Raw genomic sequence first — 18,601 nt, 5'->3', positions numbered from 1 at the left:
TATTACGACCATTATTTGTATCATCGTGTCTACGTTTTTCTTTCTTCTTTCAATAAAAGCACAATCAAGCCGAACGTGGGAGGCTATAGCAATCTGGCGTTAAGCTAGACTTGTTGCAATTTTTTTTGCAAATCTCTGTAACAGGGAACGCGTAATAAATGTAATAATAAATAACAATAGAAGCTTTAGGCAAATGTTTGCTTTAGTTATCAAATATTCCAATTAGCTGCTCTACCTTTCATATCTTTCCGTATTACGCGCATTTATATTTTTCTAAATGAAATGTATTTTAGTAAAATTTAAGATTATAAAATCCAGTGTTTTATAGAAATCCAGTAAAATTAAATTTGAATTACTTAATTTTTGTTACGAATCTCTGCTACAAAGAACGTATAATGAATAACCAATAAACAGGCTGCAAATTTTGACGCATTTTGTAAGAAATTTCAGGACACGGAAATGCAGTAGTGTAAAAAGAAAGTTGATATAAAATAAGAAAATTGCATAAATATTCGCGATCTAACAATACTGGATACGAATTGAATTGGAAATGATTCAAATTTGAATAATCTTAGGTTGAATTTCAGTTATTTAGGTAGTTGCTACAAGTTGATAGATAATATACTATTTACGGATAAAATTTCAAATAAGTGCACAACGTTTCGCCATCCGATACTTAAATTACCTATATTTATGCAAATTCGTGTCCCTGCAGATGCCGTAGAAAATAATACTCGCACAGAAATATGCGTCGCGTAAAGATTTCAAGTGCTCCGTCAATATACGTATTTTCCTATCCGGACGTTTAAAATGCATAAAATTTTCATACAAAAATACGTCTCACTATGATCGATACTTTACGTATTTTGTAATATATATTCTTTATATTATTATAATTATAATACATAATATTTATAACATACATAATAATATATATAATATATATAATACATAATATTTATAACATACATAATAATATATATAATATATAAAATATAATATATAAATTATAATATATTTTGTAATATGTATTTTTTATATTATAATAATTATAATAATTGTAATGTATAAATATTATAATATATAATATATAAATTATAATATATTTTGTAATATATATTTTTTATATAATAATAATAATGATAATAGTAATATATAATAATAACTATAATATATAATATACAAATTATAATATATTTTCTAATAGATATTTTTTATATAATAATAATAATAATAATAATAATATATAATAATAACTATAATATATAAATTTTAATATATTTTGTAATATATATTTTTTATATTACAATAATTATAATATATAATTATTATTTTTTTATAATAATTTCATAGTATAATTTATAATTTTTCATATTCATTCACGCGTATTTCTCACGTTCGACGGAATCCAGCTCCCCAGCTTTATTAAAACACGCGGGCTGACAAATCTTTGACAAAAGTCACTCTCGCCGTCGCGGTGAACAGTTTCAGACCGCGTCTTTGTCTGATTTTCTTCTTCGAAAACGACGTAGAATACACGCACGACGGACCGAGAAGAAACTGCAATTTTTCCATGGGTTTTAATTGTTTTCAAACGTCGCTGTTTCGTTGCCTTTCGACGGATGAGTGCCCCTTTGTTTCGACTCCGAGTTAAAACGAGCTAAAAGTACTGTTCCAAAGACATTTCGGAGATAAAGCAAGCGAAAAGAAGACTTGGCGGAGTGTAGATATTGTTTTCATTAGGGGGAGGGAGAGGAAAAGGCGGGACGCAGGGACCAAAGGCGAGTGGCACGCCACGTGCAAGTAGAACGAGTCGATGCCTGATCAGACTCGCGAAATTGTACGCAATAGAAACGAGAGAGGAAGCACTCGGGGATAGAGGACCGGCGTTAAATGAAAGGCTCGAAGGTTGGGAAAAAGAGGAAACGCGGCTCTGGGATTCCACGGTGAAAGAAGCTTCACCGGGTTTTCATATTTTCGCAGAATAAAGTAGCAGAATATATATACGTCGAAACGAACGTCTGCCTACGTCTAGCGTAGTGGGGATAATTGAGCACCAACGGCGATAATTTCGGCGTGTTGTTTCGCGAGATGTCGACCGTGTATTTTCATTTCATAAATAATACGACGCGAGACGAGAGTGGTAGGAAATTTTCAGAAAATTCGCTCCGCTGGAACGAAAGATCGATTTTCTTTTGTACGGAAAATGTGTGAAAAGTCTGCGAGTTATTGATTGTTTGACATTTATGCAAATGGAAAGAGAAAGGATGATTTAAAATGCAAAATATATACGTGTTTTGTTACAAATGTTTGAAAAGTCGAGTCATATACAATATTTTCACCACGTCGTGATTTGCCATTTACTCTGTTAAATTTGACTTTTCTCTGCTGCCCAGCATTTCCTGAACAAGAATGAAACAAGAACTGAGAAACAACGCGAGTAAAATAAATTTTAACAGAAGCGGTTGAATAATTTTCCAAAGGAATTAAAACTGTAACCAAAGTAAATGAAACAGTTTTGTACGACTCGCAATCTGGTTGAAATTGTCTTCGTTGCAAGTGTTAATAATTTGTTGCGATGATGATATTAACAATATTACGCCATGCCCACTTTTAGTAACTTTCAGTAATTTTTTAATAATTTCAAGATCAAACGAAGAAGGGCAAAGCGAGTTGAAAAAGAATCGTGATAACTCTGATAAATGATCCTAAAATAAACAAATTCTACTTGTTAGACGATCCTTATCCCAATATCTCCCTCATTAACTCGTTAACGAGGCAGCGTTGCATGCTACGTTTCATTCGCAATGCTTTTCGAGCAAATTTATTGCATCAAATCCTACTGAGAAGAGCTTAGTTAAGAATTCTTCATTTTATAAATAAATTACTCTTCAAACTCCAAAATTATAATGTTACGATATTACGATTTTTAAACAAGTAGAACCCGACAAACGCTGGATGAAAATTGTAATTTCAATTTTTCGTTCTGCATCACGTTACTTAACCTTTTTTTTTCTGCGCCACGCACGTCGAGAATTTTTTTGCTCCAAAATTGTAATATCTCCGCAGTTTCAAGTATATTTATGTAAAAAAAAAAGGCAAAGAAGAAGAATAATAAATTTATTACTTCTCAAAGAGAAAGCGACGAATTAGTTATATACGGCTTGGTCACTCGTTACGGTCCGCAATCAGTTGGCCAGGAGGCAGGTGGTTTAAAATCCACGAGTCGAGCCGTTCTCTTCGTCACTCTGCTCCTCGACATCTCACTTTCCCTTTCTCTAGCTTCCTCCCACCTTTGTACCCCACAGTGTACAAAATCCGAAATCTCGCTCGCTTATCGGCGAGCGACTGAGAGACAAAAATTCGCCGAAACGACGAGCTGAACGAAAAAAGAAACAAGAACGAAGAAGAAACGCGACACGAACAGCAACAACAGCAACGGCAGCGGAGATAAAGCACGGGAGAACAGCTGCTTAGAGATGCAGGGGCGAACAACACAGGGGTAGTGCAGTTGGAATAGGTTGGCGTAGCAGGAGGCCAGGGCAGGGCAGGCGCGAGCTGAACAGTCGGCGAGTAACCGGCCAGACAGAGACGCCTACACGCCTATGGTGCACCGACAACAGGTCGAACAAAGACGCCGGACCAAAGACACGGAGCACGTCGAAGAGAGAGAGAAAGAGAGAGAGAGAGAGAGAGAGAGGAAAGGGGTGGCTAGTGAAAGAGGACGGAGAAACGGCGCCTGCGTGCGTCACGCGTTGAGAGCTCGGCTCTCGTGCGAAATCCTGGATCCCAGTCGCGAGCGCGCCGCCGATAGAAAGCATTCGGAGAAGCGAGGACGATCAACGGTCGCTGACCCCTGGCTTCCACCCGGCGAGAGTCCATCCTCTGTCGCGCTCGCCCTCTCGCGCGCTCTCTCGCTGTCTCGCCCGCGGAGCCACAAGTTCCGATCCACGAGGAATCCACCGGCCGGCCGGTTCCCCCTCGCCTTCTCGTCCCATCGCGATCGCCAGGCCGAAACCGGTGATATTCCGTCTGCCTCCGTCAGAGACGATCGAGTCTCCTTCGTGTTCGGTGGGGAAAACAGTTCTATCGTTTCTTCCCCGGGGAGACGTACGCAGCTCGCGGTTTTCTTCTTTCACGGCGAGGCGGGGAGGGATGTTTCAAGGGAGTGACGTTTTACGCGGTGTGTCCGTTGTGCAGGTTGTGCACTGGAGGTGAACGACCTTGTTCTCTGATCCACCAGGTGGATTCCGAGCGAGGATTCTCTCTCTCTCTCTCTCTCTCTCTCTCTCTCTGTCTCTCTCTGTGTGTGTCTCTCTGTGTGTGTTTGTGTGTTTTTTTTTCTTACCTCTCTTCATCGTTCGTTGTTCGAGGGGAACGAATGCTTAGAGGAGACGCGGTTGGAAGATAGGGGTAAGAATTCCCTTGCGAGAAATCTCGTGCTCGTTGTTTCCTTGATTTGCAACAATGTTTGAAAATATTGTTAAGAGCTGATGGATTCTTTAATCTTTCATACGTGGAATGACGTGCCGCGCAAGTTGACAATTTCTTTGTTTCCAAAAATTGTAACGTTTCCTCGGTTTTTTATGTACATTCGAGTACAGAGCGAAATTGGCGACGAATTGTTGTATACGGTTCGGTCACTCGTTATGGTCCGCAATCAGTTCGCCAGAGCAAGTGGTTGAGGATCGATTTTCGATTAAAATCCTTTTCTTTCCTTTCCTCTTTTCTTTCTTTTTTTTTTTTTTTTNTTTTTTTTTGAAGGAAAATTGCACGATACAATCGCGCGAAATTCTCGACGAACAACCGATTGTTCGGAAATTCCAATTCCATGAAAATTACGCGATTCCTCCGTTTGAAAAGTTGGCGAAAGTCGGCAGAACCGTGGACAACTCGGGGACAACTTGATTGTTGGCGAAAGAGCTGGATGAAAATTTCCTGCCGGGAACTACTGATAAATAGAGATCGTGCAACTTTCGTTCGTTTTATTTGCCGTTGAAGAGTGATTGATAGAATTTTCTTCGAGGAAACGCTCGAATTGAAGGAGAAGATCGATTGAAGTCCGAGGGTGAATCGAAGCTGAGCTCGTGGAGGATCGTGCGTAAGAGTCTCGAACGAACGTACTTGAGGATGATACGGTGCTTTCAATTAACTCGATCGCAATCTGCGTGGTTAAATAGAATACCAATGAGCTGGTTAAAATTCCAGAAGATCGTCGAAGAATTTTTCTAACAACCTCCTCTTCAGTTCGATTACAGTGATTTGTACAATTTCGAATTTTAAACACTGCGAACGTATCACTTAGCGGCTGAATAATTTGAATGTCAATTGGGTAACATTCGATAGTTCTGTAAAGTTGATGAAATAGTAAAAATAATTTCTATCGTTTTGGGCAACATTCGATAGTTCGTACAGTTAATAAAAGCAATAGCGGATGAAATAGTAAAAATAATTTTTATCGTTTCGCGTGATTGTTGTGATTCAGAGAGATCGCGTTCGGAAATTTACAGAAACGTTTCATCGGGAATTTTTCAAAGATTTAGATCAAAAAATTTTAATAAAAAACATCACAGCAACTCGTGGAAACTCTGATGTTATTGCGATGAAAAGTTTCAATTATCAGAAATTAGAATTTCAATAATATTATTTCTAACAATCTGTGTGATTTTGAAGCAACAAGCATAGTGTCGAGTATCCGCTCGTATTTTACATTTATTATCCTTTGTTTATCGCTGTGCTATCCCATTATTGTATTAATGCACTGTTAGCGAACAGTCCATTTGCGGCAGTTGATATTATTTTTCCTCAAATTACGTCGAGACTGACTCTGTTTCCACTGAAAAAAAAAAAAAAAAAATGAAAAAAAGGAACGTTATTATTAAAGTCGGGAGAATCGCGAGACACAGTATCTTTGTGTAATTTTTTATATCACTATTTCGGTAATTCAAGCACGGAATTAATTAAATTTGAAAGAAACTTTGATATCTGTGCTCTCTCTCTCTCTCTCTCTCTCTCTCTTTCTCTGTATTCAATGTCGCTAGCGGACAATGAGGTAGAATCTAAGGGAAGTCATTAGTAGAATACGAAGAAGAATCCACCGGTCTAATTGGCTAAACAATAATTTCAATTGAGACAACTTATACGGAAATTAATTAAAATCGCAAGACGCTTCGTATTCCAATTATGAACGAAACGAAGAGAAAATTAATAGTGAAACATGAAGAAGAACGACTAAGTTTCGTTAACTTAACTGAAATTAATAAAGCAATAAAATTCCCAATCATTTAGATTATTTTGGCGAAGATTGGCCTAAAATTTTCAGGAGCGTTTCAGTTCAAAATTAATTAATTAATCGTGACGAATTGAATGATTAATGACGTGTAAGTGTTACAAATGAAAATTTCGAATGGGAGGAAAAATCATGTTTCACGTTGAAAATGTATATCGTGAAAAATATGTTTATTTAGTCGTGTGAAAAATTAATCTATATTACAGATATTATATTATCATTATTATGTTATATTAATCCGCTATTATGTTATTGTTATTATTACAGATACAAATAGTATTATTATTATATTATGTATATATATATATATATATATATATATAATGTATAATATATATATTTTATATATATATAAAATATATTGTATATTTAATGTATTTATATATATTATATATGATATAATATATATATAAAATATATTATATATTTTATATATACATTTTTTCAATTGAAAAATAGCACTTCTTCGGGTACAACAATTTTTCGACAGCTAAATTACAAATTATACAATTTTATTTTTTTATAGCTTCGTTGTACAATTATCGAGTTATTAACTTTAAAAAATACATTGTGAGATCGTTAAGAATTTTTAACGTTGTTCAATTACAAAAACACAAAAATTTTATATATATATATATATATATTTGTATGAAAATTTTATATATATTTATATGAGCGAATTTTTGTATTTTAATGCAACATACGATGAAATAAAAAAAGTAGTACGACATGGAAAAGATGCGACATGCGAATTTTGTCCACTATTTACATACGTCATTTATCATTCGAGCAGAATAGACATTCAACCTTTTATCACAACTCCGAAAAAACACAAATACGAGAAATAAATCGCGAAATGTCGAATACAACCCTTTAAGCATTAAACTTTCACATTCTCAATGGCCGCTGAAACAGATTAATAATTAAAACCGCGCACAGGAACTGCCTGAATGTTTATGCATTCATGAGAGATTTCAATACGCGGCGGCGTGTACAAAAGTGAACAAAATATTTCAAACTGAAGCTATCGTCGTGCGACGAAATCACGAAACTAATTAATATCCAACGTTGCAGCGATGAATGACTGACAAACGAACGAGCTAGATAATTAATAATCCAGCCCACGTTGAAGTAGCAAATTTTTCATTTCGAGTTGCGTTCGTTACGCGGGGAAAGATTAAATTATTACGAAATAACCACGAAATGTGACAGACGCATGCACATAATTGCGCCAAAGTACTTGTGCGCAAAATTTGAAAAAAAAAAAAAGAAATGAATCCCAAATTTCTGGATTTATATTTATTTCTGGTTTTATATTCAGGTCGAAATCCATTCATTTGGATTTTGTTTCTTTGGTCGTACACTCGATACTCTCGGCTAAAAATTCTTTCTCTTTATTGGAACAATAATAAATCGTTCTTTTCTTTTTCTTTCTTTCAATCATTTCATCTGGAATTCACGATCGCTGCGTGAAACATATTGTATTTCGGTGGAGGGAAGGAGGCACGCTCGTGCATTACGGTCAAAGAAGAACGTCTCTAATCGCGTGGATTTGCATGCTTGCAGGAGGAACGACGCACGAAGCCCCGATAAATCGGGGATCTCCGATCCGGGAACGGGCAGTTGGCGCAGCTGGTTCGTGGTGTAATACATCGGGCAACGTCGGAGCGATCCTGATCGGCGCACGTGTTCACGCAACGAGACGCCGCCGATGCGCAGTTTGGTACGTGAACGTTTGCATTTGTGCTTTTGTGATTAGAACAGCTTCGATCAGTCCGCGTTATCTCGGCGAGCAATCAGAAATCGCCAAACGCCAAGCTTCCAAATACGAAAGAAATATATTTTTAGTAATAAATAAAAATTAGTGATATTGATAATAGCTTGAAGTAATGAAAGTGGATTTTTTAAAAAGTAAATAAGTAAAATTTATCGTGTATCTTTTTTATGAGGCTTAATTAATCTATTCTAATAATTTTGATTATCTCGAAAATAAATGATCTGAATATATATATATATATATATATATATATATATATATATATATATATATATATATATTATTTTTTTGTAAAATAAAAAAAAGAATATATTTAGAAGTTAATATATATATGTATATATATATATATAAAAAATTAAATATATTCTTTTTTTTATTTTACAAAAAAATAATATATATGTATATATATAAACTTTTAAATATATATATATCTAATTTTTTTGTAAAATAAAAAAAAAGAATATATTTAGAAGTTAAATGTTTGTCGTATTTATTAATATCTAGTTTTTTTAAAATAAATTTAATTTAGACATAATATCGAGAAACTTAAGTAACTTAAGTAATTATTAAATCAAAACGTTTAAACGTTTAAACGACAACGTCTAACTTTACTTTCTGCGTTTGAAGTACCAAGGAACAGAGATTTTTTTTATTACTGAATGAAAAATTGTGGGGAAAGGGTGAGCTCGTTAGTGTATTGACTTTCAAACTGGTAAAACATTTTCGATCAAACGCAAATATTTTTGTACGTATTTAGAAACATATCGAAGTCCTTTGGGTATAAATTATTGTTGTAATTGTTTGAGAGTAGAATTGACAATTTCTCATTTTTTTTTTTTTTTTTTTTGAATTCTCTTATGTGAAAGATTTCAATGCTTTTTAAGTATTCTCGAATAGTTGCATTTGATCGAGAATTTTCCAAGGTGTTATTAAAATATTATTACTATTATAGTGTTATTAAAGTATTATTACTATTATTGTAATTGGGAATATTGATGCGTGTTTTTAATAGATGTAGTGAGTTAAATTTTAGAAGCAGGCTGATCTCTTTGTTACGTTCAAAGATGATTTGACAGATTTTAGAAATTATAATGATTTCTTCATTGTGTTCAAACATCGATGAAAAGTGATCGTTTTTATCGTGTGAAATATTGAAACAAGAATGATCTTGACGTTGAATTCTAAACTGATTTTTGGTGATTTTATAATGTTTGAAATTTTATGATGTTCAATTTTAAAAGTGACTTGTTTTTCAAATTTGCAACGTGTTGAATCTTTGCGTTAAATAAGAAGCACGAATGGTAGATTAAAAAATCAGTTTGTCAAATTTTAACAGAAAGGTTTGTTAAATTTCTAGCGATTTTATGACAGAATTGACGAACACGATGTACATTAAAATTAGAGAGAATGACGAGCAAAGAGTGAATTTTAAAGCAAGGATAATGTCCACCGGTGAAACAGCTACTTTAAGTAAAAAGTTCTGCATCGTGTAGATCTCACAGCGTGTAAAATTTTAAGAAGTGGTTTGAACGTACCTTTAACATGTATATACATGGTCATTCTTTGTTATATTAAATCTTGCAGTGGAATTTTCATTACACGAAATGTTCGGGGTGAAGCCATTTTTCTTCCGCGGAATTTTAAATTAGAAAAAAGTTATATATCGCGTGGAAATAAACGTGAAGCCACGGTGATATTTTACCATGTCAATTTTTCTGCAGAGGATAATTCCTCAATTTGCGAAACATTCTCGACGGCGATCATTTTTCATTACGAGAAAGATTTTGAACGATGAGCAGGGTCGGATGATTGGCCAGGTAATTATTTGATTGGGAATTACTGGCGTGGAATCTCTTCTCAAAAAAAAAAAAAAAAGAAAAAAGGAAAGAAAAATTGATTTATGCGACCTGGGCGTACGAAACTGTGGACACGAAAGAATTTACGTTGTTTGAAATGAAGATTGATAGCGACCCTCCATCAATTAGGTAGAAGCTCTTTATTATCGTCTTCGTTAATTAATTAGCTTCAAAGGTTCAAAAAAAATTTATTTGACAAGCATTGAACTCGAATTCAGTTCCCTGAATTTCTTGTTTCGGCGCAAATTTTTATCATCGATAGGCGTTTTCATTTAGAACTCTAATTCCACGAGAAATATTAACAAAAGTTCATCGATTTCGAATATTTCGTTATTAAAGTTTATTCCCCCCTCGTGGCGTTAACTTTCGAAAATGTCGCGGCGAGAAAGATTACTAAATTGTCGAAAATATTGACAAATTGAGAATCAACATCGACATATATTCGCAAACATTGAGAATTTTAACATTAAAAAATTAATTTCTTTCTCGAGAGAATGACTTTAACTTCCAAACAGCTCGCACACAAATTTGATATCGACGAAAAAAAAAAAAAAAAAAAAAAAATGAATCGATCCTCCGTCATTCCAACGTAACTGCAAAGTCAATTTCCCGATTCTTTGCCGTTTCTTTCTTAAAATGTTAACTTTTCGATACGCTCTCGAGATCTGTAAATTTTAATTCCGCGGTAAGCATCGAGGAGGATCGATCCAGGATGCTCCAGTGCACCAGCGTTATTACGAAATCAAATTTGCCCCTTTGTCTTCGTTCTTCTTCCCTCGAAACGTTAACTTTCGAACGTCCCGCTACACTTCGGACTTGGACATTTCAATCAATAGCAATTAGCCGACCTCGAGTGTTTCAGTCTTTAAATCAATCTCCGCCCTTTGTCCCTTCCTTCGTTCCCTCTTCAAGATGTTAACGTTCGGACGTCTGGCCGTTGAAAATAATAGGAATGGCCGGTTGAAAGGAATTGAACAATCCTCCATGGCGGAGGGCTGTTCGAAGATACGAGCCAGGATAATAAAGCCAGTTTGAATGGACGCCTCATTATCATTACTCCTCCGAAATAGAAGAGCCCCTGCCGTTGCATTCTGCGTTGTATTGTCAGTAAAACTGCCAATTATCGATTATGATTTCAACGGGGATATGTGAAAGTCGTTTTCAATGCTTTTCGATTATTATCCGCGATGGAGTCCGTCGTGGAAATTATATCCGTGGTGAAATTTTAATCCGAGCGATTTGGTTTTCGTTTCGTTTCTTTATTTCGCTAGCATTCTCGACAGTATTGACGAAACAATTCCACAATTTCTCGGCAAATATCGAGCATTCTTCTGTTTGCGATTGTTTTTTTTTTTCATTTTTTGAAGGCGAAAGTTTCAATATCTCGGTGTTCATTTATTTTCAATCATTCGACTTGCTACTTTGTTGAAGCTAGTTTATTTTATGTGTAATAATTTTTTTCTGAGTATTTTTTTCTCAATTCAGAATGTAATTAATTTTTTATAATATGTAGAGTATAAATTATATAAATTTAAATTATAAATATTTAAATATAAATATAAATATGAATATGNAATATAAATATAAATATAAATATAAATATAAATATAAATATAAATATAAATATAAATATAAATATAAATATAAATATAAATACAAATATAAATATAAATATAAATATAAATACAAATATAAATATAAATATAAATTAATATAAATTGTGCGAATCATCGATATGTATAATTTACAATTTATGCTTTCATGTTTCATCGTCTGCACAAATATAAGAAATTTAAACGCTACTTCATTTAACATTATATATCATTATAGCACGAAATTTCCGATTTTGAATCGCTCCGTGATTCAAAAACAATTCTTCATCCTGCACATGCATAATGCACATGCATCAAATTTTATATGCACGATTCGAACGTAAAAGATTTAAATATTCAGGCGATCACTTTGGATATTGAACACGTAACGAAATAAACAATTAAAAGAAACAAAATCGAGGTAAATTATTAACGTAACGTGATAATATAATACCAAAGTATTATTACGTTCGATATTACTGCTCTCTCGAACACTATGAAATATCATTTCGTTTTCCAAAAATATCTTCTCAGACAAACGTCCGATTATCGAAAGGCAATTTCCTGAAAGCAGTTGGAAAGAAGTGGACGCAGAATGTAGAAAGGTAGAACTGAAACATATGTTTCTCTAAGTAAGCAGTTTCTGCAGAACTATTACCACCACGTAGCGAAGAATCATATCGACCCCGTTTTGAAAGTCACCCCGTACATTTTCACAAGTAAGGAAAGAATCGAGTCTATGAGGGCGTCATCTTCTTAAATTTGCTTCATCTCGGCGATATTCGCTCGAGATTCACCATCGGGGGGCAAGTGGCTGCTATCACATCGTCTGGAAGTAGAAAAATCGTCAGCAATAATACCGCCATTACTCATTCAAACAGGATACTTATGACTTATATACTCAGGAGGAAAATCATTGTCCAAGTTGCTCTTGCATTTCGTTATGGCTCTCACATTTGGAGGTTACGGGAATTTCATAGAAAACTACATACTTGATGTTCTATATTTCCATTCTACATTCTACCATCTAGGTTCAATAATTTTTTCTTTTTTTTTATGGTGTAATATTATATATATTATAATATTATGCATTATAGTATATATTATAATATTATACATAGTGCATTAGTGTATTATAGTGTATTATCAATATTATTGAATAGTGTATTGTTAATCATTATACATGATTATTATCGTTACTATTGACGGTAAATGGTAATAATAATATAGCAACATATTAATTCTTCTAAAGTTATTTTTACGAAGTAAATATGTTAGAATTTCTATTTATATATATATATTTTTTTTTTTTGAGATTCGTTCCAAATTTTGCTGATATAATCATGCTAACAAAACATCAAAATATTTTATTACATGCATATTTTAAATTATTTTTAAAATTATATTTAAGCACATTTTATAATATTAATATGGAATAACAAAATACACAATCACAATCAATCACAATATACTTTTGGATCCAATAATAAATAACTTCATCAATCACAGAGTACTTTTGGATCTATAATAAATTTTGTTCACTTTTACTCATTTTACATTAAATTATTACTCCGTACAAATAATATTAGAATAAAAAGAAAATTAAATAAAATAAATTTAATACATAGAACGTATATATAATAATTCTCCATCATTTTCCTTAAATAACTTCATCACTGTACTTTTGGATCCAATAAATCTTGTTCACTTTTACTCATTTTACATTAAAATATTACTCCGTACAAATATTAGAATAAAAAGAAAATTAAATAAAATATATTCAATACGTAAAATATATAATAATTTTCTACCATATTTGTCCATTTTCTGGATCCAATAGACCTTGTCCGCGTTTTACTCACTTTACATTAAAATATTACTTCGTATAAATAGAAAATAACATTAGAATGAAACGAAATCATTTGGAATATATTCATCGTGCTTTCCTCCTTTGTTCCTCGTTTAATTGCCGCAATCGCGTGAATGTATTCGGTGTAAATTGATCAATAACGCAGCGTTCGGGGAACGGCCGGGGCAAAAATAAGCAAGCAATAATAACCGAGAACGACAATAAATTACAAGCAGTATCATACCGCCGGCTATCGAAGATCAAAATTCACCGCATTATCGTTAACACACGATAAAACAATAGCAGGCTGTGAAACACAGGTTGCAGCGGCATTAACATTATTATGCATATGCGGTGATCGATGACGAAAATATTTCTGGCGCGAGGGCGTGAACGTTCATTACGGACAACTTCTCGATCATGATGGTTGGAAGAATTATTATTCGCGGTTGTAAATGTCGAGGATATGCGAGACTGTACTGTTTTTGTGTTTTTCACGCGCTTCGCTTTCGCGGCGTGAATGACAAAATGGAGATGAATTAATTTCTTTGCGGCATGGAATTTCGAATTACCGGCCGTACATATTTTATATTTTGTATTTTATCAGAATTTGATTAATATTATTTCGGCGAGAATTTATTACTTTATCAGATCGTTGGTATTTACGGAAATTTTTGTGAAATACTACAGCGCGCTTTACTTGAAACGCGCACACGAACATACAACTTTTGCATTTCTAAATTTTCCAACAGCGCGTAAAAACCTCGTTTTTAATTATTCGAGAAATCAGAGCATGGGTTCAGCAATTATTCTGGAAATTCATATTTTAAAAGATAGAGAAAACCTCGAATGAGAACTATCGAAAGATGGATGATTGTTTCAAACGTCGAATATTTTACAATATAATTAAAATATTCCCCAACGAGAAAGAAATCCAACCATTATTATCATAACCGTAGTTCAAAGAGATTGGCCACGCATGTTTCGCGCGCGCAATTTCATCGAATAACTCGCCAGAAAAATTAAACGCCCGCGCTCAAACGCACCAAATGGACCTGCGAAAATTCAGCCAGGCGTGTACGAAAATATCGTTATCGCGAGTGTATCTCCGTTATTTATGCGGCTATTTATCGAAAACAAACGAATTCGTCAGTGGGACGGGGAGGGGGAGGCATTGTTCTCGAATCGTAAACGTCGAGCGCACGCAGCTTATCGGGGTTGTACGCCTTTTTCACGCTCTGTTTTCGCAGTGGCGAGTCAATGAAGTTCAGCGGCCCTCCACCTCCCGCGAGATACACGTTCGCCAAGGATTTATTTATTTATCCTGCGCACGCTCTCAATGGCCGCATTATCCGGCCGAGACAATGGCCGTCGCCAATTCGAGGCGGGATATCATGCATATGTAGGGGATGTAATATCCAGCGTAGCCGCGACATCCAGTTATTTGTATTACATGTATATGCACACGTGTGCTATGAACCCTCTCGGCATTCGTATCTCTCTCTCTTTCTCTTTCTCTGTCTGTCTGCTTGTGAATATTCATGCTGAGTGGACGAATCATTCGAAACGAGAGGAAAAAAGAAAAAAAGAAGAAACCAAGGATGTAAATTCGCGAGGAAATGAAAGTGATTGGACTTGATAGTTTCATTCAATTCTGTTTTCCGCTTCGTTTCACCGCGGTGACTTACAAAAGTCCGTCAGTACTATCAACAGCCTGTTGTTCAGCTTGTTATTAATTGAGTATTTGATTTGGTAAAACGGTCCTTTGGAGATTTGCTTGTTTCATTTGTGCTTCATTTTTGGAGAAAATCGAAACGAAGAGGCTTTTTTTACAACAGCCTGTCGTTACGCTATCATTCATTTTACCTGATACTTAATTCAATTAAAGTAATTAAATTAATTTACTATTAAATCCTCTTTCGAATTAATAATTGAAAATAATTGTTCAAAAATAAAATTTTTTTATAACTCATTTATTCTTAAATCTGCTACATTTTGATAATATTATTTTATAAAATCTTTATTTATAAATCATAATAACAATACATAAATATGATTTAAGTATTTATTATCAAATTGAACAATAAATTTCCCTAAAACGATTAAAAGGCCGCCATATTACTTTATTTTAATGATTTAACATTTAATTATAAAAGTATTTTTATATTAGTTATAATAGGGTATCTAATCCTAGTATTAATATTTAATTTTCACATATTTTAATACATAAATTTATAATTATATGAATAATTTAAATTTCACCTATAATTATTAATTTTTATATAAAATTATTTTATCTTAATAAAGTTTAGTAATTATTAACTCATAATTTATGTTTAATCGCTATTGCTGGCACTTTAATTTATAATTATTAATTTTAATTCCCTTATTTAATTTTCATTAATTAGTAATGAAGAATTTTTTATTAATTTTATTTTATTATCTATCATCATTCATCATATAGTATAGTATTATATATATATATATATATATATATATATATATATATATAACTTATTAAATATTATATATATAATTTTTAATGATACTGATTTTTAAATGATTTTTAATGATAAATTAATATTTAACGATACTGTCCAAATTTGCAGCAAATGCAAGCATCACGTCGAACGTTGACCACTCTGACTTTAGCTGGACGTTTCGTTTTGCGCTGCAACTATGATTTGGTCTCTCGGTTAGTTTCTTGAATTAATTGAAATGAATGAAATCGAATGAACGAGAAAATGAAAATTCTTTCGTCCTTTTCTCCTTTGTTTATCCTCTATATGCTTCTGAAAAAATGTTTTGACATTTAAATTCAAGACATAAATTATATCTTCGTTTATTCCATTGATGTAAATCAGATTTTAATCAATATTCGATTAAACGAACTCTCGCGTTTATTTATTGAAAACTCGAACGGAAAGAACTCTGTTGCACGAGCTTCAGTTATGTTTGCCTCCCGATGAATTCATGCAAATTTGTTATCATCCGCTCCGATTCTTTCTGGCCGGCGATCTTTCGTTTGTACGATAAAAAAATTCAGGTTCGACGAATAAGTCAACCAGCAAGAGTTTTTAATTTAATCGGGTATTGGCTGAAGTTCGATTTAAATAAACTGAGCTCGTGTATTTCTCGACATTTACGTTGGTGTCAAATATTCTGTGGAAAGAAATCACAGCTGATATTATAAGTGAAAGGGGACGGGGGTGGGAAGAATTTAAATGAAATCTACTTTAAACGAGAGATAAATGAGAGTCGTAAAATCAGTGGAGAAGAAGACTATTGTATAGTACGAGTATCTCGACTGTTGACGACAATTTAAGAAATTTTCTGAGTGATAAAAGAACGACGTCGAGCGATGTCGTCGAGACGTATGATGGAATAATTTATGACTTCGATATTTCTTCGCTAACGACTATATCCTCTGAAAGATATTTAAAACATTTGTTGCGTATTTTTGCGTCATGTCGTATTTTAGACTTTATTTTAAACTTTCCACAATTGTTAACAATTCTATACTTTTCCAAGGACATTTTATCCTCGTAAAGAGATCGTAACTTTTCAGTGATAAATATTCGTCTGTAATTATTTCGTATATTACATTGATATAATTATCAATATTTTTTAACGACCCTTTCTACAATTATAAAAATTAAATTGGAATTACAAAATTATCAATATGATCGATATGATTATATAATGATCTCTAAGATCATTCGGTACGTTTTTTTTTTTTACAAATCTCCTGTGATTGCAAACAATAAAGTTACAAACTTACAAATATTTCCTCTACTCTTTAAACGTTTAAAACAAACTTCATCAACTCATTAATGAACTATTCATTTTAACAGTTATTTACTTAAGAGAATCTCGTCTCATTTTTAAATTCAATTTTCACGCGAAACATCAAGCTTGCCTAGATTTCTCACTAAAAACGAGAATACTTTGATACAGGAAGTGTTAATTTCGAGGAACACATTTCCTCGAAGAGTGTTCGTGTTAATTCCAATGTAGTTTGGTTGATAATACACCGCGTAATTTCCAACTTGAGTGAAATTTACCTCGGGAAAAATGATGGCGATGCACGTATTATTCGAGTGGTTGGAATGTTTAATTTTGAGGTTCGTTTGAGGTTATATTCACCGAGGAAGCATTCGGAATGTAACATGGCCGTGTAATTTTACGACCACGCTTGTAATTTGAGTGGGGTGAAAACGTGGAAAACTAAGGAAAATATGAAGACGTGTTTCTAGGATAATTGGAACGTTTATTTCTGAGGTTGCTTTTAACTGGAAGAATGAAAATTGCACTAGTGAGTTGTTTTACACGCCTGTCTGTGTTTTAAATGGGAAAAAAAATTCGTTTCCTGAGGGAAATTCGGCACGAGACACCTTGGAATTTTATTTCTAATATTTCGGAAGTAAACGGACGACAATTTCTAAGCGAAGATCCTGTTTTTAGCATGAAGTGCCTTTAAATTTTGTTTCTGTAAATAGAAAAATATATTTCTGTCAAGTTAAAAGAATTTGAAAATTAAGAAGATGGTTATAGAACGAGGAAAGTAAAAAAAAAGATCTTTTTTTAAAAGAAAATAACAGCGATGCTTTTAAGGAAAAGAGGTATTTTTAAATGGAGATAATTCTTTCTAGAAAGAAGTAACAAGGAAATAAAAGGCACGCAGATGTAGGAAATTTTAGAAATACGTGATTGTCTCACAATTCAAACAGGAGTTCACAAATATAAGCAAAGAAGCAAATATATGTAATACTTACTCCTAAATTAATATTATTACACCGTGGAATGAAATATTCGCAAATATTTACAACACGTATCATTACAATATTTTGATAATCAACGCGTAACAGTAAATTAAATCAGAATACACATCGTTTCAGAAAAAAATATTTATATATTCGAACTCGTATATAAAGAGGGAATAATTTCACTTAAATTTTTTTTACTTAAAGATAATGGTTTTCTTTATAGAATATTGCTTTTAATTAATATTCCCATGTAAGTCATGAACTATACCTTCGTAAAATAAGTTGCAGGAACAAACCTAAAATTTACTGATAGTTCAATGATAGTAAATTCCTTTAAAAAGTATTAGCAAACAGTGTTCAAGCGACAGATCTTACTTACCTCGAACGAATCGAGTAACCAGATTGGGAAATCATGAACTATACCTTCGTAAAATAAATTGCAGGAACAAACCTAAAATTTACTGATAGTTCA

General features: G+C 33.2%; 1 protein-coding gene across 1 annotated transcript in view; it reads left to right on the top strand.

The window, feature by feature from the left end:
* Positions 1 to 7,860: 7,860 nt before the first annotated feature.
* Positions 7,861 to 18,601, top strand: part of LOC122531015 (keratin, type I cytoskeletal 10-like) — a 101,555-nt gene continuing 90,814 nt past the window's right edge. Inside the window, exon 1 of the mRNA XM_043658544.1 lies at positions 7,861 to 8,012. The gene's annotated coding sequence lies outside the window, so the exon portion shown is untranslated. The remainder of the gene's footprint in view (positions 8,013 to 18,601) is intronic.

Source organism: Frieseomelitta varia, unplaced genomic scaffold (assembly GCF_011392965.1).
Source record: "Frieseomelitta varia isolate USP_RPSP 00005682 unplaced genomic scaffold, Fvar_1.2 scaffold_371, whole genome shotgun sequence".
Classification (NCBI taxonomy): domain Eukaryota; kingdom Metazoa; phylum Arthropoda; class Insecta; order Hymenoptera; family Apidae; genus Frieseomelitta; species Frieseomelitta varia.
Note: the sequence above shows the minus strand (reverse complement) of the source record. Positions and strands in the feature narration are given on the sequence as shown.